General features: G+C 36.0%; 1 protein-coding gene across 7 annotated transcripts in view; it reads left to right on the top strand.

Annotated features, from left to right (window-relative positions):
• GTPBP1 (GTP-binding protein 1) overlaps positions 1-24,897 on the top strand; it is a 270,000-nt gene that overhangs the window by 81,967 nt on the left and 163,136 nt on the right. For 4 of the 7 annotated variants that reach the window (XM_090372553.1, XM_090372554.1, XM_090372556.1 and 1 more), the window contains one exon: positions 1,014-1,195. The exons of the other annotated variants lie outside the window; for them this stretch is intronic. The gene's annotated coding sequence lies outside the window, so the exon portion shown is untranslated. The remainder of the gene's footprint in view (positions 1-1,013; positions 1,196-24,897) is intronic. 7 annotated transcript variants of the gene reach the window in all.

Below are 24,897 nucleotides of genomic sequence, written 5' to 3' on the forward strand. Positions count from 1 at the left end.
TGCATTGCATCAAAACACAAACATATTTTTCTTCTCTCATGAAGTACAACTGGAACAAACCAGTGTGTATTAATATTCCAGTGTATTGTAAATAATCAGTTTAGCTAAAATCCTGGCTTTTAAGCAATATGTCAGTAATTTTATTTAAAACGTTTAGCTCAAAGACATGCCAAATACATTAGAAATTTTGGAATTTATCTCACAGTCATATTGTAATGAAGATGTTAATAGTAATCTTATAATAAACAAAAATCTTATAAAAGCAAAAATCTTATAAAATTTGCCTTATTTACTGTATATCTTAATGTGATATAATTGCAAGATTAGAAGCTGGATCATTTTGTAACTGAAATATGTTACTTTTGTGTTATTGTGGAATGCAATTTTAGAGACCCTAATTTTCTAGTGATATAAATCTAAATTTGTCTCTAGAACTTAAATCTTGCTATTCAGCCAGTCACAGCAGATAAAAATTAATTGAAGTTAAACAGTGGCAGCTTATATTAAGGTTCAGGGATTTTTTAACCTTTCACATCTGACATCTAGTTTACTATATGTAGTAAACCTACATATATGCATATGTAGGTTTACATATTTGTTCTGTGTGACTTCAACAATGAAGAGAAAAACATGGATTCCTTTCTACCTGAGGTCCTTAATTGAGTGTCGTTAGGCTTCTTATTTTTAGTTCTTGAATCTTGGCAATGTCTACAGGTGTTCCCTTCTGGATATTCATGAAGCAGTATTTAATGGAATAATGTATCCTTTTGTGTAGGATGGGATAGCTCACTAATAACCTTTACATATTTCATGAAAGTTGTGCATGTATATACTGTGTGTGTGTGTGTGTGTGTGTGTGTGTATATATATGTTTATATAAAGTAATGATTTCAGTTAAGAGTAAGATATATTACTTATACATTCCAGTGCAAATTGTTTTGAACTTTTGTAAAATGGCCAAAAAATTGTTTTACATATTTTTCAGTTTAATAATAATAACCATATTATTGCAGATATGGGGATCTTCACTGCACTGGAGATGGCGTCTCTTGCAAATTAGAAGAACTTTGGTGCCTTTTTCAACTGGCCCACATTTCCTCCTCTGAGTGAATGACCCCCTCTTATCTTTTTTATATGTTGTTCTCTTATTGTGCCATAATCTAAGGATGAATTACTGCCCAGGTTTTTAATTTGTGTGAGTTATGTAATGTAGCTTAATTTTAAGTAGTTAATATGTACTTGGTGTTTGTGATAAATCTGTCTGAATTCATATTCACCTTAATCACTTAAATGTATTCCCAAATTCTAGTATAAGTTTTTATAATAGTCTTGGAGACAACCGTGTTTATCTTTATAGTAAAGTTTCACTGTAATATTTTGATGCCAACATTGATCTGTAATAATTGAAATCTGATGTTGCAAAGTACACCTTGTCAGTTTTCCCCCCCTCTTTCTCCTTGAATTGTATATTGAAAAATTTAATGCTGTAAGGAACATCCTATAGGAAATACAGCTGATTGTAAGATTTTAATGAAATATATATAGTTTAATGCACATCCTTATATTTTAAAATATAAATAATAGGTAATTGTGCGATATGAATATAATGTGAACTTTAATGCTAAATTTAACTGCTACAGTCTAGATTATTAGAAGTAACTTCATTTTTAAACTACCTTTTCTTGAATTATTCTTATATACCAATATAAACATTTATGAAGAAATAATTTCTTAATGTTTTGCATATTTGCTCATTGTACCTTTACATCCATTTGCTCAGCACCCAATTAAATATTTCAGCAAGAGAAGTAAGTGTTATTCTTATTCAGGACTCGAAATATGAAATGTTACAAAATGGAACACTTGTCAGGGTGGGTACATACAGAAGGCAGTTAATGCATATGACAAACTAGAACAGCATTCTGCCATCCATTCCCAGCCTTGCTCTTATGGACTACCGATGAGCAGATATGTTCTTAGGAATGGTATTATTTTTAAAGGTTTCAAAACAACATTACCTGGTATATTAATAATATAACAATGGTAGTTTATAAAAAATGAAGTTCGTTGTACTGTCTGATCAAATTATTTTATTTAGTGGATGATTATGTACCTTCTAATAAAAAGATGGATTTCTAACAGTAATTCATTTTCTGAAATACTACATGTAAAAACAGTAATTACTTGTTTGTTCTAGAGCCCCCTCTTCATCAAAAATATATATACACTTTTGTTTTTGGTGGAGGAGGACTCTTAGCACGCACACACAGAGTGGTCACTTTATTAGGTACTTAAACTAATATCAAGTTGCCCCCCCCCCATAAGTGATAGGATTTATGGCAAGGACTCAATGAGGTATAAAAAGCAGGTCACAGGGATGAGAGGTGATGGCTCAGTTGAAAAGTGGATGGTTATGGATTTATTGTGCAATTCCTGGCTTTGTGACATGGTGCATTATTGCTAATGAATATACTACACTTTCCAGTTAATTAGTGACATCCAAATGTTCCACTGATATCAAGGGGACCCAGTGTGCACCACGAAAGCACTCACCATGCTATTACACTGCTACAACTCCACCAGCCTGTATTGTTGACACTGATGAGATAGGTCCTTGGACTCATGCTGTTTTTTGCCATATCCTGGTTCTAAATTTTTCACCTTTACTAGTCTTTCAGCTTGAAACTGCAAGAACTGGGAATCATCAGACCAGATAATTCTCCAATGTTGGTATTAGTGAGCCCACTGTAACTGTACCTCTTGGTTTCTGCTGGCAGGAGTGGAACCTGATTCTGTCATTAACTGTGATCCCTCTCCATGAGTTGTGTGTTCTGAAATGCCTCTTTAGTTACCACTATTGTATTGATTTGTTCTCTGACTGACGGTATCCTAGTTATCTTGCATAAGTTTTGGCAGCCTCCATTAGCACTTTCATATCAATGAGCTGTTTCCAACCACAGGATTGCTGTTGGCTGGATATTATTTGGTTGTTAGGCCAATCTGATATACCTAAGAGCCATTCTACAAAAACAGGGTTGCAGTTTACAAGGTAATCATGCTGTTGCAGACCACCATAGCACATTCAGAATCACTTAAATGTTTCATTTTGCCCACTCTTGCACTGAATTGCACATGGTACAACATCTGTTTTCGTATCTATCCACCTACTTTATATTGCATAATATGAACACATGATGCGTGACTGGAGAGGTGCTCTGTTTTGTGAAAAGGATAGGTGTACCTGATATATTGGTCACTCAGTGTCTGTCTGTCTGTGTACACACACACACACACATTATTTGTGTTATATATGTGTATAATTGAAGGAACCAGTTAAGTTTGTTTTTCTGTTTACAGTTTAAGAAATTTGCATAGTTTTATGTATTTTAAAATTTCATTAGTTGTAGCTAATAAATTCACTGCTTGAAAAGTGCATAGTTGAATTTTCAAACTTATCAGTTGGAAGGTTGTTTAGTGAATGATATATCTTTTTAAGAGCTTATTAATAAACTCAGTTTTACATTGTCATGATTCCAATTAGTTCCTCTCAGCAACTTACCCTTCATTGTAGATATAGTAACTGAATAAGGGTAAGTGAAGTGAAATTGAGTCAAATGAAGACAAGATGTCTGTTATGTGTGGATGTAGTGATGAGTACTACTGGAGTTATGTAATGGTAAAGATGGCACTATTCAGTATACAGATATTATGATGCATAGTAATAGAGATAGTTTGGGCCTGCTTAACCTTTCATTCATGAAAGGTTGCACCTTAATACTGGTGCACTATCGCTTCAGCTGCCCGTTTGGTATAAAACTCGACACCAACCAACCCTGAATGGTTAAAATATAGGAAAATCAGCATGAAGTGTATACCCAAATTTTTATAATGACCAGCAACATCTGGTAGTAATGTCTGATACATTGCAATTTTTAATTTGTACTGTCTGGTATATTGCAAGCTGGAGGAAGTGTATTCTTATAATGAATTATGATTGTGAAGGAGATATAGAACAAGTAGTATATATAGGTGCCTCCATAGCCAGGTGGGAAGGAGCAGCAGTGCCTAGCACACGCCTCTTGATTTGACTGGGGTTCGAGCCCGTCACCACCAAATACAGAGGATGTGGAAAGGTTAGGGAATGACCACCGCATATTCCCGGAGCAATATGGCCTTAGTTGCTAATGCTTCTAAAAACCAAATAACAACAACAAGTAGTATAAACTGGAAGGAAGCTTTCCAGTATGTAGTGGAAACTGCCTTCTTTTACCACAGCTGAAAAAAACTTAAAGCACTGAGATCATCCTGCTTGTGCTATTCTTCAACTTTCTGGGTTCATTGCTGTGCCTTGTTATGTGCCAAGGTGAACGAGTACTTGAAATGTAGTTAGATTGCCATCCTGCTTCAATTTCAGATGTCCTCAAACTGCCGCCCGTCACCACCAAATACGGAGGATGCGGAAAGGTCAGGGAATGACCACCGCATATCCCGGAGCAATATGGCCTTAGTTGCTAATGCTCCTAAAAACCAAAATAACAAATAACCTCAAACTGCTGCCTTTATTTCAAAGTCAAGAAATTTGAAAACTGTCCTGCTCCTCCTCCATCAGATCAAGAACCAGAAACAGTCGTGTTAATTTGATACCTAGCCATTCTTTAAGGGATTCAGTGACATAGTATCAAAAATAAGAAACTTTTATGCTTAAGTGAAAGTGTCATTTTGTTATAGCACAATGTGTGGTGATTGATCAGCTGTCCCTTTTTTATAGCCTTAATTGTTGGCATCAGTTTTGTGTTTTTGAGAAATTGAAAAGATATCTGGCTGGTGGAAAATATGAAGGAGTCCTATAAGTATTAACAACTTTAAAAATTTTATTAATAGGTAGAAGAGTTGGTCTAACAGATTATTTGAGAAAAACTATCTCCACTTCACAAGCTAATCTCATTTTCATTTGACTCACCCTTTGATTTTCTCTTGTTATACTCTTCTTGCACATTATTGAATTTAGTTATTGATTAGTTATTATGCAATCTTAATGCTGAATAACCTGTTTTCAAAGAATTGGTAATTGTCATGAAATATTGAATATTAATATTTTAGCTTTGTGTGTATATTTATGTGTAAAATGCAAACTGATGTATTTTCTAAAAAAAAATTTAGCCAGTTCCTAAAATCATGGAGGATTCCTTTTCATGTTTGACTTCATTTTTATGAATTCTTATAAATACTGAAGAATGTTTGAGAATAATAACATAGTATGCTTTTTTGAAGCAGCTGTGATAGTAATATTCTGATTTCACCACTGATTTACGGTTGCCTGTAGCTGCTGTTCTGCCTGCAATCTTCTCCATTTTCAGGCAGATTTAAAATAGAGGGCTAATAGTCACAAGAGATATCAGTTTAGTATAAAGTACATTTTTGTGTTGATAAATGTTGACTGTTATATGTTTATGTATGCCTAATATGTTACCTGTAATTTCACTGTAATTCATATATCTAAATGATTAATGGCAAATATCTTTCACATTGAAATCAGTTTCCTATGCTGTAGAAATGGCAGAAACAGTTGCTGACTGCCATGAAGCCATATCACACAAAGTGTGTTTCCATTGCTATTTTCCAGCCATTTTTCAACAACAGCACTAGGTAGATTCATCCTTGTAGTTAGCAGTTCCTCTCTCCTATTATTTTATCTCCAGTAATGACTGTCTTTCTGGATAAGAAGCATAGAAATGCATTATTGAGTTCCTATTATTGAGAATATCTTCTTGTCATCTATTTTATTTGTTGCTATTATTCTTTTCTATTAGTAATTGCATAGGCAACTTTGTTAACCCTTTTGTGCATATGCATATATATATATATTTGTTAACTATGATTAGGTGTGTTTATGTGTATATAAAAATAAACAAATCTGCAGCCATTGTCAATTCACTGCAGGGTGGAAGCCTCCTCAACAAGTCATATTGATGGAATGGACCGTAATCTGCCACGCTGGTCCTGTGTGGGTTGGCAAGTTGACCATCTTTAGCATTCAGGGGCTTGAACCTCGCTCTATGCAAAGACAAGACAAAGAGCATGTATTATTGCACTTCCTCACCTGACTGTGCAACTCCAAAAGTTTGTTTAGTTCAGCCTTGAATTTATTTAAGCTGTCAACTTCCACAATAGATGGAGGTTTAGCTGATGTCAATTCCTAGACACACAGGCTTTTGTGTCTAGGAACCTGTGTGCAAAAGGGTTAACACCACTTGTTTTTGTTACAAGTTGCTGTCATTGACTAATGCTTACCATATTTTTGTTTATATAAGATAAGATCAAAAAAATAATTTCAGGACAAGTGTGTCAAAAATAGCTGAACATGGAATAAGAAAAAAACTTTTATTTTAAGTTTTTTTCATTGTTAGTGATAATTTCATATTGTTTCACTATTTTTAGAATATTGTTTTTTAAACAAAGATCTGTACTTCGTTGAAGAAATAATCTTCAGAACTATAAAATACGATTCTTTGAAGCACATGGTGAAATGGTTTTTTAAAGAGATGGCATATTTGAATGGTATAACCATTGCAAAGACAGCCATGATATCATTCAGGATGTTGCAAGTTGTGGGAGGTCTCACATATCAACAGATTACAAACCTGTCTTCCATTTTAGAAGCATTTTTTGGACCAATCATCAAATAAGCATTGAGTCTGTAACTTCTCAGGTTGGAATACCATATGATAGTTGTCGAGCTATCATGTCAGATGCTATAAATGTGAAAAGATTGTGCAACTTCATTTTTCCCAAGTTTTTTAGAAATCAAATGGAAACAAGTGAAATTTCCAAAGAACTGATCAGAATGTGTGATTTTGATCCAACATTTTTAAAAAATATTGCTATTTTGTAACAGAAGATAATCTAATTTTATCACTACAACTTGCAAACAAAGCATTGGCCCACTGACTGGAAGTCTCCCAGGAAAAAAAAAATATTCACATACAAATTTTATCTTTAGTCATACAGGTCTAAAGATAAAATTATGCTAGAGTGATTTCTTAACTGTACTAGCATAATTATGAATTCGTACCAGAAGGTCATACTTGATAATAAGTCTATATACGTAGAAATCATTAAGTACTTGAGACACAGACATAAAAGGAGGGAGAGACCTAATCAGTAGACCTAAATGGAAATTACTCCATGATCTTGCTCATAATGGCAATAGTATTATTGTAATAAACCTCAAAAGCCGTTATTGTGATCATGAATAAGAAGTTTTTGAGGAATATTTTACTTCTGAAATTTCTTCCAGTCTATCCATGTACTTTATATATAGGCAGACTTATTTTATTGGGCGCCTCTGTAGCCAGGGGGGCAGGAGCAGCAGTGCATAGCGCACGCTTCTTGATTAGACTGGGGTTCAAGCCCGTGACCACCAAATGCAGAGGATGCGGAAAGGTCGAGATGACCACCGCATATCCCCAGAGCAATATGGTCTTAGTTGCTGATGCTCCTAAAAAAACCCAAATAACAACAATAACAACTTATTTTATTTCCTTAAAATCAGCATTGTTGTTGAGTTGGACAAAGAGAGATACTGTCTTGGTTGACTTTTTCGAGTTTTATTTCTTATTTGGTCAGCATCTAGTGAGTGTTGGCAAAATGAAGCAAGGAAGTAAGTATCATCAACCAAAAAAAAAAATTCTCTGCTTCCATTTTGTCCAATTGAAGGCTCCAATTTTGTTTTTAATCAAATAACGTCACCTAATAGTTTAGTCTCTTATTCATTTGAATTTACATTATAAGTTTTTAATGAATTCACTGTTGGGCAGTGTTATTTGATTAAAGTAACAAATTTCATAATTTGTTACTTTAATTCAATTCATGGACAAGCACATTGTTTCTAGAGAGTCTTTCACTATCACAGGAAGGACAATATTGTTCCCAGGCAATAATGGTAGGAAAACATAATTCAGAGAAGCATATTTTTTCAAACAAAAAATGTAACCTAAGAAAACCACTCTTACTTAGCAGACATGTTCAAACAGTGGACATTTCTTAATGTGCCAATCAGAATATATTGTTTTTTATTGGATATACTATCTCCTACTGAATAACAGATACTTCAAAATTGTAGTGTATAGTACAGTAAAGAGACTTAATATTATTGCAGTCTGATTCATTATGTGCTCAACTAAAATTACTCAAAAATCCAGTCTTGCAAATTTGCAGGTTAGTGGACAAGGGCGGTAAAGCAGAGGTATTTTTGGAATCTGATTTGCTGTTTGCTAGACTGATATTACATATTAAAATTTCAAAATTTTAATTATTATTATTAAATTTTTACCATTATTTAATTATTTTAGATTTAATCGTGCAATTTTTAAAATATTTGTAAACTCAAATGCATGTACAGTCAGAAAATTTCTTTACTCATTTATGTACCATTGGAAATTAAAGTGGATAATTTTTAAGTGTATATTTTTATGTCCCATTGGTGTGTTATTGGAAGATTTCACTATTCGGTCCTTCCTTGCACTTTTTTAGATCCTGCCTTGTATAGTCCCCAGGTATCATTGGCAAATGAAATAAATGATTATATGTAAGCATCATACCATTTCGTTAACAAAATTGCCCTTGTCCAGTACATTTGGGGAAGGGGGGGGACTTGGTCTTGGTAGGAATTCTCCAGCAGCGAGTATATCTCATATTGATGATTCAGAAATGAACTTCATGCTAATTTCACAGTGATGACAACCTCTGAGAATTAAGATTTGAAGGTTGATGAAGCCCTATTGTATTTGCCAGTGCCATTGCTCTATTATTGAGGTGTTATTATATTTATTAGCCATATGGTGCAAGGAATCCTGAGGCTTATGCTGCACCAGCCCAAAAAAAAAAAAAAAAAAAAAAAAAAAAATCCTGCATTACCCTGAGAGAGAGAAGTACAAGGGAATCACCAAGAAAGAGAAGAATGATGATATCCATCTCAGGACCTTGGGTTTGCCAAGCCCATACTCACCAGATGTGAGCCCCTAGGAAATTTTGGAATTGGTGAAAGACTTGTGGAATTTGCAGAATCTCAAGGAATGTCAGTAATGAACACCTTTTTTTCAAGAAAAGGTTGGACATGGAAGAGCCCAAAATGGATTGACACTAATGAAATTGACTTCATCCTCACTAACAAAAGATATATTGTAAATGATGTTACTATCTTGAACAAGGTAAATGCTGGAAGTAAGGTAATGTTAAGATGCACACTTGATATAGCTCAAGCACATCTACATCCTTCCTGAAATGAGGCCTCCGGACCTGTACGCAGTACTCAAGGCGTGGCCTGACCATTGCCTTAAACAGAGGGACAATCACCTCCTTTTACCTGCTAGCAATATTCCTATATATCATTGACAAAACCCAACCTTTGTATCATCTGCAAACTTCGACACTAAGCCAGATATACCTTCATCAATATCATTGATAAATATACAAAACAACAGAGGACCCAACACCAAACCCCGTGGGACTCCACTAATAACGTTAGTCCACGAGCTGACCGGGCTAGCTGGGTGGGTAAAGTGCCTGCCTGGCAACCCAAAGGTTGCGGATTCGAATCCCGCCTCGGGCTTGGATCAAAGTACTGCAAAAACCTTGGGAGGTGCATTATGGCCACAGAAGCCGATGCGCCAACAACTACCAAAAAAAAAAAAAAAAAAAAATTAGTCCACGAAGAGCAGCACCCATTAATTACCACCCTCTATCTTCTCCCACTCAACCATCCTTTTATCCATTGTAGCAACTTACCCTTAATACCATTCTGCTCCAATTTGTACAATAGTCTTCCATGCACAACAGTGTCAAAAGCTTTCCTGAAATCCAAATATATGATATCAAAATTATTTTTTGCATCCAGTTCCTTTGTAACCACATCATAATATCCTATCAAATTTGTCAGACAAGACTTTCCCTTAACAAACCCATGCTGTGTCTGAATTATTGCTGCAGTCTTGTCTAGATGATCCTGCAATGCATCTTTAACCAGTAACTCCATTATTTTACCCGGAACAGAAGTTAAACTAACTGTTCTGTAATTACTTGTGTCACCCTTCGATCCCCCTTTGTGAATTGGGGATACATTTGCACATCTCCAGTCTGTGAGGACCTTTCCTGAGTCCAAGGATGCTGCTCTCATAATTATGGCTAAGGGTTTGCTTAGTTGCTTTGCTGCCTCCTTTAATATAACTGGATAGATCCCATCCACCCCAGGTGCCTTTCTTATGTTTAACTTCAACAATTTCTCCTCCACTTTGCTCTGTTATTACAAAATCATTAGGCACCCTGCTACAATTTGATAAACTTCTGACATTTTCCTCCCTTAATAGCTTGTGTGTGAATGTAGTTTCCCTCAGCATGAATTGTTGAGGAGGCTTCCATCCTGCAGTGGGTTGATAATGGCTGCACTTTACTTTTTTTTACCCTGCTACGATTTGATAAACTTCTGACATTTTCCTCCCTTAATAGCTTGTGTGTGAATGTAGATGCAAAATACTCGTTCATTTTTTTAGCTATCTGAGCAGGATCATCAACAGTGGAACCATCGATATCAAGTGGACTAATCAGATTCATCCCCTTTCTTTTAGAGTTTATATAAGTAAAGAAATCCTTGCTGTTTTTCTTAGCATCTTTTGCCAAAGATTTCTCATAATCTGCCTTCGCCTGCCTAACCTCCTTTGTGAACTGATTACAGACTAGCTTATGTCTGCCATAGGCTTCTGAGTCGCTTGATAATTTCTATGCGTCCCATGCATTTTTCTTCTCTGTCACGAGTCTCATTAGTTCATTTGATAACCATTTAGGCCTAAACCTTGAACAATATTTCTTAATAGGTATGAAACTTTTAGTAGGTTCCACGATTAATTCCTGGAATGCTTCCCACTTAGAATTTACTGTTGGTAACATCGTCAGTTGATCCCACTGTACAGAATTTAAAAACTGTCTGTACTCACCTTTATGGAAGCAAAAACCCTTTCCTTTACCCCTGATGGTAATTATATCTTTAAGTAAATTCCACATCAGTACACTGAGATCGCTGCCACCTAGTGGTTCCTTTATCTGCAAATTCTTAATACACAAATTGTTTTTATATTAATGGTTCTGGCTGAACCATGGAATTTGTGAAGCAATTTGTGCTAAATGAGGGGTTACACATTATTAATTCAAAAATTACACGACTAATTTTCGAAGAAACATAATGATTCTTTGAAATAATTTTCGATTCAAAAAATAAAACATAATTTTTATTTTTTATGATTTTTTTTTTTATTATTATTATTTTTTTTAAGTTTTCTTTTTAAGAAATTTTGATTTGATATTCAACAATAACCGAATGTTTGGCTATAAAGTTAAAACATGCAAAAATTTAATATTTAAAAGCATTTATGTAAATAGTTTTCAAACTTCCAATTCCTTTGAAATAAGCACTCCTGGGTGGCATGCATACTTTCCAGAAAAATTATAAGCTATGAAAAATTTCCTGTTTTTGCAGTTCCACCTGTTTATTGGATCTTGGATTTTTTATAGATTGTGTTAAATCCATTATCATGGTTTGCTGAGAATGTCCTAGTTTTACCAACCACCTAAACCAGTGTTTCTTAACCTTTTTGAGCCGTGACCCAGATTATGGTAATAGTTTGGTTTCATGACCCAAGAAAGATTAATAAAATAACACATACAGATAACAATTAAATAAATTTTATATTTTAATAGTACAAAATACATTACTTATATTGGTAACAACATTAAATCTTATTAATGTGAACCTTGGCTTTGAATAAGTTTTGAAAGCTCATCAAAATCTTGGTGTTATATTAGATAGGCTGCACCTTAGGTCATCTTCAGGCTGCAGTCTGTTTTGCGATTTGGTTTTTGTTATAATTAGAGTTGAAAACCCTGACTTGCATGTGTATGTTGTTGCAAAGGGCAGTAGTACTTTCAGTGCTTCGTTTACTAATGTTGGCTTTTTACTTTTTAATTTCAACAAGAATGCACACGAAGACTCGGTGGTTTTGTTAAAAGTGTAGCGAAGTGCCTCATCACTTTGTATTTCAATGAGTTGCTCTTGTAGGTTATTAATATTGACAAAATTCTCATGCAAGTCATTTACTTCAAAATTAAATGGCATTCATACCCAATTATATTTGAAGATATCTCCTTCGGGAATATACCGATTAAATTCTACTATTAGGTTTTCTAAATGTCTGACAATAATTTCTTGTATGTCAGCATCAGCGAAATTAATGTTTTTATCTTCAATAAGTTGATTAAGGGTTGGGAAAGAGGCAAGTTTATTTTCTCCATAATTTTAGCTTACCTTTGAAGCATGTTATCTTTTCAGCTAATTCGATAAGAGTGTGATTGCACTCTTGCGTAGATGTATTTAAGTTGTTAATTTTGGAAAAAAATATCTGAAAGATAAGCTGCTTGAAGAATCCACTTTGAATTGGAGAATCTTGTACCAGATGGTGATTTTTCTGTCAAAAAAAATTTCAATCTCATTGCATAATGATAAAACTCGCTGAAGCACTTTTCTGCGAGACAGCCATCTGACTTCAGAGTAATATAGCAAGTGTTCATATTCAGTGCCAAAATCAGAACACATTAAAAATTCAACAATTGAGAGCCTTTGATTTAATAAAATTGACCACCTGAATTATCTCATTTAACACAGTGTACAACTCAGGTGACAGATTTCTTGAAGCAATATTTTTGTCTATGTAGGAAGCAGTCAAAGGTTTTAACCTGCAGATTAACTTCTTTTACTCTTGCACAAAAGCCTTGCTGAGCCCCTAGCATTGCCGGTGCACCATTGGTGCATACCCTGAAGCATTGATTCCAATTCAGTCCTTCTTCCTTAAAAAAAAAGAATCTACCATTTGAAAAATATCTTCTCCTGTTGGTTTAGTGGTCATTGGTCTGCAAAATAAGATTTCTTCTTCCATATCTTGTACACCTGGGTATCGTACATAAACCATTGTGAATTGGGGATACATTTGCACATCTCAAGTGCATGAGGACCTCCCCTGACTCTAAGGATGCTCTCATAATTATGGCTAAGGGTTTGCTTACTTCCTTTGCTACTCCTTCATTATAACTGGATAGATTCCATCTACTCCAGGTGCCTTTTTTATGTTTAACTTCAACAATTTCTTCTCCACTTTGCTCTCAGTTATCACAAAACCACTTAGCTCCCTGTTAAGAGTTTGATAAACTTCTGGCATTCCCCCTCCTTGAATAACTCCATGTGTGAATGTAGATGCAAAATACTCATTCAGTTTATCAGCTACTTGAGCAGGATCATCAAAGTCGAACCATCTATGTTAAGTGGACCAATCTAATTCATCCCCTTCCTTCTAGAGTTTACATAAGAAAAGAACTCTTTGCGTCCTTTGCCAAAGATTTCTCGTAATATGCCTTCGTCTGCCTAACCTCCTTTGTGACTTGATTACAGACTAGATTATACCTGTTGTAGGCTTCTGTGTCGCTTGATAATTTATATGCATCCCATGCATTTCCCTTCTCTGCCACGAGCCATTAATTAATTAATCCGACATCCATTTAGGCCTGAACCTTGAACAGCATTTCTTAGTTGGTATGAAAAGCCTAGTAGCCTCCAAGATTAAGTCCCTGAAGGCTTCCCATTTAGAATTCACCATTGGTAACATCATCAGTCGATCCCACTCTATAGAATTTAAAAACTGTCGGAGACCTCTGTAATCACCTTTACGAAAACAAAACCCCTTCCCTTTACCGATCCATAGACAAATTCAATGGAAAAGTTTGCCGAAACTCCAGCAGTTGTTCTTTTCATTTCAAAGCCTTTTTGATCATATTTTGCTTAACAGCCTTGTGAATTTTCTTCCACCTTATGGTTTGCCAACTGTTTTTCGTAATTGGCCATTCAGTTATATCGCTTACTGCTCCATGTGTCTTTTTTTTTTTTTTTTTTTTTTTATGTGAACCCCAAACACGAGAGGTATTAGGACCTATAGTACTTAGTACCGTGCTTGGGTTTGAGGTTAAGAAGACGAAGGAAGATATTTGTTGACATTGGACTTGAACTTCTGTAGATTGTAATTTTCAGGAAATACGTATGAAGGAAGGTTGTTCCAGAAAATGGCAGTTGAATGAATAAATGAGGAAGATGAAAAGTTGGTTCTGTGGGTTTGAAGTTGGACAGTAAATGGATGTTGGCTGGTGGCGGCACGTGTTCGGACTGTTTTGAAAGAGAGAGCAGGAATTATAGAAGCCAATTCAGAAGAACAGTGCCCATGGAAGTATCTGTAGAAAAGGCATGCAGCAGAAACAGTGCGTCTATGAGAAAGCGAGTGGAGAGACTCTGTTAGAGATGAATCATTAATTAACCTAACTGCCCTCTTCTGAATGGAATCAAGAAGCCGGAGAGAGATTTGGGGGCACCACCCCAGATATGGGAACAATATTCCATGGCAGGGCGAATTTGCGATTTATACAGAGTGAGCAGCTGTTTGGAAGAAAAGTAACGCCGAGAGCGAAAGAGAAAACCAAGTTTTTTAGATGCAGAGGAAGCAATATTTGTAATGTGCTTGTGCCAAGAGAGATTAGAAGTCAGGGTAATCCCCAAAAGAGATATATCATTCTGCCTAGAAATCGGAGTGTCATTAAAGATAAGCATAGGAGTAGAAGAATCCTTTTTGCGAGATATCAGCTTCTGCGAGATATCACCTGCTCAATCAGCTTCAACTTCTCGAAAATCTGCTACCAATTCCTTAAATGCCGATCTTCAGGTAATTCTCCAGTGGGGCAAAGACAACTTAGTTGATTTCAACCCTTCTAAAACTCAGTCTTGTCTTATATTAGCATTAGCATTAGCATTAGTAGAGGCATTTGATGCAAGAAAGCAAGCTTATGCAGCATCAGCCAAAAAAAAAAAAAAAAAAAAAAAAAAAAGTAAATAAATAAAAATAACCACTTCCACTTCACCCCTCTGTTCGTTCAAAATACCTGTCCAGCTGAGCCTTAAACTTATTTAGGCTATCAACTTCCATCCCTTGTCGTGGAAGTTGATAGCCTAAATAAGTTTAAGGCTCAGCTGGACAGGTATTTCGAACGAACAGAGGGGTGAAGTGGAAGTGGTTATTTTTATTTATTTATGTTACTTTTTTTTTTTTTTTTTTTTTTTTTGGCTGATGCTGCATAAGCTTGCTTTCTTGCATCAAATGCCTCTACTAATGCTAATGCTAATATAAGACAAGACTGAGTTTTAGAAGGGTTGAAATCAACTAAGTTGTCTTTGCCCCACTGGAGAATTACCTGAAGATCGGCATTTAAGGAATTGGTAGCAGATTTTCGAGAAGTTGAAGCTGATTGAGCAGGACAAGGTTTCTCAAAATGGAAAGTTGAATGCAATGTGCTATCATCGGCAAAACTATGGATAGGATTTCCAGTCAATGAGAGAAGGTCATTGATATACAAGAGGAAAAGAGTGGGGGAAAGAACTGAACCTTGGGGGACACCGGCATTAGTGGAGAAGTTAGAAGACAGAGAGCCATCTACCATCACCCTCAGTGAGCGATCAGAGAGAAAACTGGATAACCAATTATTAAAAACAGTTGGCAAACCATAAGATGGAAGCTTGTTTAGAAGACCTTTATGCCAAACACGATCAAAAGCCTTTGAGATGTCAAGAGCAACTACTTGTGTTTCACCGAATCTTTCCATTGAATTAGTCCATAAATGGGTAACATAAGCCAGAATATCTCCAGTGGATCGACACTGACGGAATCCATACTGGTGATCGTTGATCAGACGGAAGGTTTCTAGGTAGTTTAAGAGTTGGCGGTTAATTGATTTCTCCATTACTTTAGAAAGAGTAGAAGTAATTGCAATGGGACGATAATTGGATGGGAGGGATTTGTCACCCTTTTTAGGAACTGGCTGGATATGAGCAAATTTCCAAGCAGAAGGAAAAACACCTTTGGAATAAGAAAGTGAAAAAAGGCGGCAAAGAATAGGAGTAAGTTCAGGAGCACAGGTTTTGAGAACAAGTGGAGAAATATCATCAGGACCTGGAGCTTTCTTAGCATCAAGATTCATCAAAATCCTTCTGATATCCTTTTGACGGAAGACCACAGGAGGCATTGAATTGAGCGTGTTGGGAATGGTGGGAGGTGTTTTACCAAGATCATTAATACATGAGCTGGAAGAAAAATGGGATGCTAGAAGGTCAGCTTTATCCTTGGCTGAAGTGGCAACAGAACCATCTGGTTTGGACAGAGGTGGGAGTAAAGATGGGCAAAAGTTGCGGCCAATAGCTTTGGCAAGAGACCAGAATGCTAGGCTACCATTAGGGCAAGAAGCAAGTTTTCTACTCTTAGCCTGTTCAAACTCTAGTTTGGACTGGTTAATAACTGCTTTACAACTGTTGCGAGCTTTGGTGTAGGCAGAAAATGAAACTGAAGAATTAGAAACAAGCCAATTACGATATGCAACATTCTTCTCTTGGACAGCCTTAGCACATTTATTGGAAAACCAAGGTTTAGATAAAGGACGAGATTTTAAAGTGGAGTGTGGGATAAAGGATTCCATTCCTGCAAGAATAATTTCACTGACACGATCTGAGCAGACGTTGACATCAGAAGTTTTGAAACAGTAATCCGACCAAGGAAAAGAAGAAAAGAAGTCTCGCAGGTCATCCCATTTTGCATTCTTGTAATGCCAAACAACACGTGGTTGGGAATAGCCATGAGATAAAGGTTCCATTGGAGAAGAGACAATCACCAAGTTGTGATCTGAAGTGCCTAAAGGACCTCTCACTTCAACCTTGTACTTAGAAGGGTTGTTTGTGAGAAAAAGATCAAGCGTATTGGCTGTATGATTAGGATTGTCCGGTATTCTTGTAGGTAAATGAACAATCTGTGCTAGGTCATTAGTAATTGCAAAAGCCTCAGCATCTCGACCTGCTGGGTCGGTGTGACTAGAAAACGGAAGCTAGCTGGAGTTGTGAACATTAAAATCACCAAGGAAAATTACTTCACTGTTAGGAAAGTTGGACTGGAGAAAGTCTAGTTGCAAAGAGAGGAAGTCAAAGAGCTCCAAGTGATTAGTGGAGTTGGGAGAACGGTAGAGACAACAGATGAATTTGACACAATGAGGTAGAGAGATTTTAAGCCAGAGAAGATCAAAGAGAGGAGATTCCAAATTGCCAAGTCTCTGAAAGGGAATATCAGAACGGACATATGCACAAGTACCACCTTTGAGGCGAAAGGAATCATACAGCGAATAATTTGGGCATCTGAGATGAGCAGTAGATGAATCCACCGATAACTGAGATTCTGTCAGAAAAAGTACATGGGGTTTGGCAGACTGCAAGTGGAAATGGACATCGTTGAGATTAGAATTGAGACCACGTATATTTGTGAAATGAATTAGGAAGTCCTTGGGAGGTTTAGATCTTTTCGCAGATAAGCTTGCTCTATTAGTTTGACAATTCATGGTGTATTCAATAGTAAGGAAAAGTAGGTGGGACATGCTGTATGAAGTAATGAAATTTTTGGATATGGCGTACATGTGGTAAGAATATACCCAGATCCTTGACATAACGTGGCCTCGACAATGCTCCCAGCATACACACTACTCGGACTCCCTCCAGTCACTATCTGGCAGAGTAGAGGCAGCAAGATTATACACTAGCTGATCCGGAAGCTTCCTAGAGAGTTACCAATAGGTTCAGTCCGGTGTACTAACTAGCGGCCGGCCTGCGAACACCGTTTTAGAGCTGTACCCTCGAAATGTGAGGAATATTGGATCTCGCCACGACGTTCATCATAACCTCAAAAGTCATCAATCATACTGCATGATGGAAGAGATAGGGAAAGGTTGACCGGAACTTAGCTCTAGAGACTAAACATGGGTTCCACCATTTCAAGCCTCCAATATGCAAAGTGGTGGTATTTCACCGGTTGATGAGAGTCATCTACCACCTATATATGGTCTTTGTCTTCTAACTTCTCCACTAATGTAGATGTTCCCCAAGGTCTATTTCTTTCTCCCCCTCTTTTTGTCTTGTATATTAATGACCTTCCATTGACTGGAAATCCTATCCATAGTTTTGCTGATGGTTGCACATTGCATTCCACTTTCCTGTTTGAAAAACTTTGCCTTGCACAAACAGCATCAACTTCTGGAGTATACAGTACCATTTCCTTGAATTCTGATATCCAGATATTTCTGGAGTGGGGCAAAGATAACTTAGTTCATTTCGATCCTTCTAAAATTCAATCCTGTCTTCTGAAAAAAGGATTCTTCTGCTCCTATGCTTATCTTTGATAACACTGATTTCTAGGTAAGGTCATATATCTCTGATGGGGATTACTCTGACTTCTAATCTCTCTTGGCATAAGCACATTACAAATATTGCTTTCTGTGCATCTGAAAAACTGGGTTTTCTCTTTCACTCTCGGCATTACGTTCTTTACAAAGAACTGTTCACTCTATACAAATTGAAAATCTGCTCTACCATGGAATATTGTTCCCACATCTGGGGTAATGCTCTCAAAATCTCTCTCTCACACTTCAAAAGAGGACAATTAGGGTAATTATTGTCTCATCTGTAAAAGAGTCTCCACTGTTTCTGCTGCATGCCTTCTCTGTAGATACTCTCATGGGCACTGTTCTTTTGAATGTCTTCTATAATTCCTGTTATCTCTCTTTTCCAAAGCAGTCTAAACATGTGCTGCAACCAGTCAACATTCTTTTACTGTCTAACTTCAAACTCCAACATTTCTTTCTTCCTCGTTTATTTCTTCAACCTCTGTTTTCTGGAACAACCTCCCTTCATAATGTATTTCCTGAAAACTACAATCTACAGAAATCCAAGTTTAATGTCAACAAGTATTTTTCATTTTCTCAATCTTCAAACTGTGCACAGTACTAAGTACTATAGGCTCTAGTACCTCTCATGTTTGGGGTTTTCCTAAAAAAAAAAAAAGTTGGTCCCACTGTGATCACTGCCATCCAGTGGGTCTTTTAACTACAGATTCTTAATGCATGAAGAAATGCCACTAATAACCATATTGAGTAGTGCTGCTTCTTGTTGCCTCTCTAACATGCTGTTGTAGCAAGTGAGTGGTCACTCACTCACTTGCTAGTGAGTGAGTGACCAATCCACAAATTCCAGTAAAACCTGAAAGGTTAAAATCCATATTTATAAGACATTCTGATTACTGGTTCACTCTTATTTCTCTATACGGCCATTTGGTATACTCATCACAGTCAGTCCTATAGCATACTCCTCATTTTTAATTTTCCAGTGCTTATGTCACACCAAACTGACTCAGCATCACACTGGTTACACATGTCAACCGGATGCACTACCTTAGATTTAATATACTTCTTAACTAAGAGCATGCCCACCTCCAGTCCTCCCTGTATATATTCAAATTCAGCATAGCATAGCTTATATCTGAGCGACACAATTTCTATCTCTCTGTAGTATCCCTACAATGTCTGCATTTGATGACTTAATCAGTACTTCAAATTCATCAAATTTATTTACAGTGCTCGTAACATTAGTGTATATTGCAAGTATACATGCTCCTGTTCTTACTCTTAGTTACCCCAATACAGCACAAATATTTTCTTGTTCTGTGATGACCCACAACAGGGCTTGAAATCCCTAACACCTTGCTTCCCAGTGCTGCTATGGGAGGAGATGTTTTCTTGGGAATCTCTTGGAGCCCTCGTACCCCTAGACTGCATGTTAGATGCTAAAAACTATCTATCCTTTGTGGCTAGCAATGAACAACTGTGCGGGAAAATAGAGTGGGCCAGTAACTTAGATTGTCTTATAATGGGGGATTTTAACTTCCCAGATATAGATTGGAACTTGTGGGTTGATCCCTCACAGACTTTTGTGGATTTATTGGATCATGTTCCAATAGAAGCAGTTCAAGAATCACTTTCTCCTCTGCTTGTGGCTCTTGTAATCTATTGTGAAGAAACATATGCAACGATAGTTTTTATGATGTATAATAGGTTGAAAATATATCATTTTCATTGTTTTTGCTTTCAAAGGGTTATATCTTATAGAGTTACTGACTTTGAGCAAAGTTTGTCAAATTTGAAGTTTAAAAAATTCTTGTTCATAAATAGGAGATTATACAGTCTCCTATTTATGAACAAGAATTTTTTAAACTTCAAAAATGAAAACACCACCAAAGATGAAAACATCTTTGGTGGTGCGTATTAAATTTCTGTCCAACAGTCAGTGTTTGGCCCATTGGCAAAAATGTGAAACGGAAATGATGCACAATACGTCACTTCCTAAATGACGCTAATGCAGTCACTAACATTGATTCGGTAAAGTAAGTAGGAGTTGTGAGCATAAAGCATTACATTGTTCATAACTTCAGTCTGGTTATAAAATGGATCTGATTTTCATCAAAGATGTTTTTGCATAAAACATTTTTGCATGTGTACAGCTTTTTGTGCTCTTTTTTTTTTTTTTTTTTTTTTTTCTAGGAATCCAACAGCTGATTTAAATGAGTGTTAAATGCACTACAGCCATTGGATTACCTAAAATGTACCAATTGCCATAAATATGTATTTCCTGCAGTTGCACGTGTGACTGCAGGAAAACCTGATTAATAGTTATTATTCATTCTGTGCTAGTGATCTCAACCTGAGAAAATGCAAATTAAAATAAGCTAATAACCCCTTGAGTTGAGGGAGAATTACATATTTTATATGTAAAGAGAGAGAGAGAGAGAGAGAGATAAATAATGTAATGGTAAAATTAGACAAATCAAGAATCACAACATGATCCCCTCCCTGGGAGTAATAGTAAACGATAAATCTAATATTATTTTTAATTTCCAGAAAATAACAGAAAACTTTAAAATTAAGCTAAGGATTTTTACAGATTAAATCTAAAAATGAAATGGACCGAGGAAATTTCTGGATGGCTAAAATCCAAACTACTAGCTTATTTAATTTGGAAGTTATTCATATGAGGACCTGCACTACATAGCCCCTACCTTGGAATCTGCTTTGCAGAGGCATTCAAAAAAATTCATAGTCCAACATATTAAGCAGAGTGCTACAAACTTAAAAGTTGGCATCCCAGAAAAACTGTGGCCATAACCTTTCCAGCAGAGTACTGTTTCTTGAAATGTTTAGGAGGTGAGTGATAAGGGGTGCTTGCATTGCGCATTGAAATTTCTTGCCTAGATCACAGTGACAGCAACAGTTACAAAACTACTGGAAAAATCTCCCTTTGTCTTTACTGTGTATAGTAGCAGTCTCTTAATGTTTCTCGCACTTTTTTTAATATTTGTTTTTATTTTATTTTATTTTTCTACAGATTAATATTAGTCCCAGGTTGCACTAGGCAAAACAAAATAATAATAAAAAAAATTATAATAATAAACAACTTCTATTGTCACAGATGCCTATCCAGCTGCCCTTTGAAGTTCTCCAAACTGTCCAAAATTTTTTTTTTTTTATTTGTTTTTATGCTATGTTCTTTTTATGCAAATTAGTATTAGCCCTTTGGTGCAAGGCAGTCCCAGGCTTTGTTGCATTAAGCAAAACAAAATAATAATGAAAAAATAAAATAAACTACCTATATAAACCACCTTCTCTTGTCACGTAGGTACTTGTCCAGTTACCCTTTGAAGTTCCCAAACTGTCCATGTGGTGAACTGATTCTAGTAATGAACAATTTTCTGACTAAAAGAAAACTGTACAATTCAGTCCAAACCTTTTCCCCCTAATTTGAATTTATGGTCCTTAGTTCTGGAACCATTTATAACAGTGAAAATTTCACTCTCAACCTTTTTCCTTTAAGAGCTTTATAGACCTCAGTTCAATCTTGGTTTTCAAGCTCTGTAGTACAAAATCACCATTTCCTCGTGGATGTCTTTTTGTTGACCTTACCAAGTATGATGCCTGTCTTTGGACCCTTTCAGAAAGCTCAGTGTCTTTTAGAGGCAATCTCCATGCTGGAACACAGTATTTCAAGTGTGGTCTTGCAGTTGTCTTGTGAGATGTTGCCCTCCCTATCTCTACAAGCAAATATTTGGTAAATCATTGATAAAACATCATTGGGCCCCTCCTTGTTGTGATGGGCCCAATGATGGATGAACATCTTTATGTTCACCCGTATTGTAACTCTTGAATCTCTTTTTTTTTTTTTTTTCGTTTCTTTTAATTTAACCCCACCAAGCATATAAATTATTTTGGTTTGCAATTCTGCCAGTGTAACACTGTATTTTGCTGCATAAAAATATAGCTGCCACTTCTTGACCATTCCTAAAGTCTATCTACATCATCCTGAAGAAGTGCTGCTTGGTGCCAATCATTATTTATTCCAGTTTTCATATTACACCCTGTAATTCCATTTGTTGATATCATTTAAGAAAATCAGAAGCAACAGTGGGTCCCAGTACTAATTCTTGGGAGACACCTCTTCATAGTTTAGCCCAGAAGTTTGCAAACTTTTATACCTTGCATTCCCTCCTAAAATATTAAAAAGTGCTTAATGAAAACAGTCCCTCTCCTCAAAAAAAGTGTCATTATTCACAAACCTCTGGCCTGCAGCCACCTGTGCTTCATAAAAACAGCATTCCCCCTCTCAAAAAAAAAAAGAAAAAAAGTGTCATGCCTGTCCAGCTTACACAACGATCTCTTGCTTTTCTAAGTCAAATTCTTTGCTAAAATCCAAATAAATAATGTCAGAATTAAATCCTTCATCCGTATCATGAGTAACCATCAGAATAACTAATCAGGGTGACTTAATATGTTTTGATCCGTTCAGAACAGTGCTTTGTTTTCTTCAGAATTCAATTTGCCTAAATAATGACCCTGTATTGCACTTGATTGTTGTCATAATTTTCCATAACACCGAAGTCAGACTATAACTGGTCAGTAGCTAATCTTCTTCACTCTTAATATATTGCTGATGATACCTTGGCACATCTCCAGCGCAAAGAATCTTTCCAAAGTTCAGCGATGCCCTCATAATTAATCTTAATGTTCCAATGCACTCTTTTGCTCTCTCCCTTAAAATTATTGGATTTATGCCATCAGCTTCTGAAACCAAGGACTCACATTTAGGCTCAAAAGTTTTTCTAATAGACAATTGTAATTTCAATATCACTAGTTTCATAGTTCCCAGCATCACTTGCACTGTTTCTCATCACCATGAAGAGTCTTTCATATGCAAATATAGATGTAAAGTACCCGTTCAATTCATCTGCAGCCTCGTCTTATCTAAGACTTTCCTGCACCTATTATGTAAGGGCATGATCTGATTCGTTTATTTCTTCATATTCATATATGTGAAAAATTCCTTGTCCTCCTTCTTTGCTCCTTCATTGATTTCTTATAATCAGCCTTTGCATTCCTAATGTGTTCTGTGGTACCATTGCAGATCAACGTATAGCTGTTATAGACTTCATTATTTTGCACTTTCTCATGTTATCTTTTTCTATGCTATTAAATTAGCTCATTATTTCTCCATTTTGGCATCCTCTATATTTTCTTAATGGTATGTATTTATTCATGGCTTCTGTGACTATTGCTTTAAAGATATTCCATAACGCTAATGTATTAAGCCTTTGCTATCTGCCCAGTTGATGGCCTTGTTTCCAACCCATGGGCAACCTTTGCATTGTATAGCTTGCAGTTATGTAGGCAGCCTTACGTGTTATCCGCCCTCCAAGTTTAAAAGTAATGCATCATTAAAATTATAGTTTCACATTGAATTTTCGAAAATATTGGTTTTTGGTAATAATTGATTTTTCTATGTTGCTTATGATTTACGTGTCTTCCTCAGCATTTAACAATAATTACTATTATAACTGTATATCCCATTTTTCTTCCAGCTTATGTATTAATGATCTTGGTAAAACACCTCCCACCATCCCCAACACGCTCCATTCAATGCCTCCTGTGGTCTTCCGTCAAAAGGATATCAGAAGGATTTTGATGAATCTTGATGCTAAGAAAGCTCCAGGTCCTGATGGTATTTCTCCACTTGTTCTCAAAACCTGTGCTCCTGAACTTACTCCTATTCTTTGCCGCCTTTTTTCACTTTCTTATTCCAAAGGTGTTTTTCCTTCTGCTTGGAAATTTGCTCATATCCAGCCAGTTCCTAAAAAGGGTGACAAATCCCTCCCATCCAATTATCGTCCCATTGCAATTACTTCTACTCTTTCTAAAGTAATGGAGAAATCAATTAACTGCCAACTCTTAAACTACCTAGAAACCTTCTGTCTGATCAACGATCGCCAGTATGGATTCCGTCAGTGTCGATCCACTGGTGATATTCTGTCTTATGTTACCCATTTATGGACTAATTCAATTAAGGAAGGAAAATCGTTTTGAATATTTTCGTTAGATTCTTTTAATTGCGTTAATTTGAATTTTAATTGTTTTGAATTGATTTTGAATTGTGTTAAATTGATTATTTAATTATTTATAATTTACTTTAATTATTTATATTTTACTTTAATGTACCGGTAAGTTGTCGATTTTTTCGTTTTTTCCGTTTTAATTTCTGGAGGGTATCATACGGAAGTGTTCCACGTACTATATTGAGGTAAACTCCTCTTATTAATTTACTAATATCATTATCAACGTAGAACATATTGAGTATTACAGCTCTGATTCATACTATCGGACTAATTCAATGGAAAGGTTCGGTGAAACACAAGTAGTTGCTCTTGACATCTCAAAGGCTTTTGATCGTGTTTGGCATAAAAGTCTTCTAAACAAGCTTCCATCTTATGGTTTGCCAGCTGTTTTTAGTAATTGGTTATCCAGTTTTCTCTCTGATCGCTCACTGAGGGTGATGGTAGATCTCTCTGTCTTCTAACT

Source organism: Mastigoproctus giganteus, chromosome 4 (genome assembly GCF_048544385.1).
Source record: "Mastigoproctus giganteus isolate SK-2022 chromosome 4, ASM4854438v1, whole genome shotgun sequence".
NCBI lineage: Eukaryota > Metazoa > Arthropoda > Arachnida > Uropygi > Thelyphonidae > Mastigoproctus > Mastigoproctus giganteus.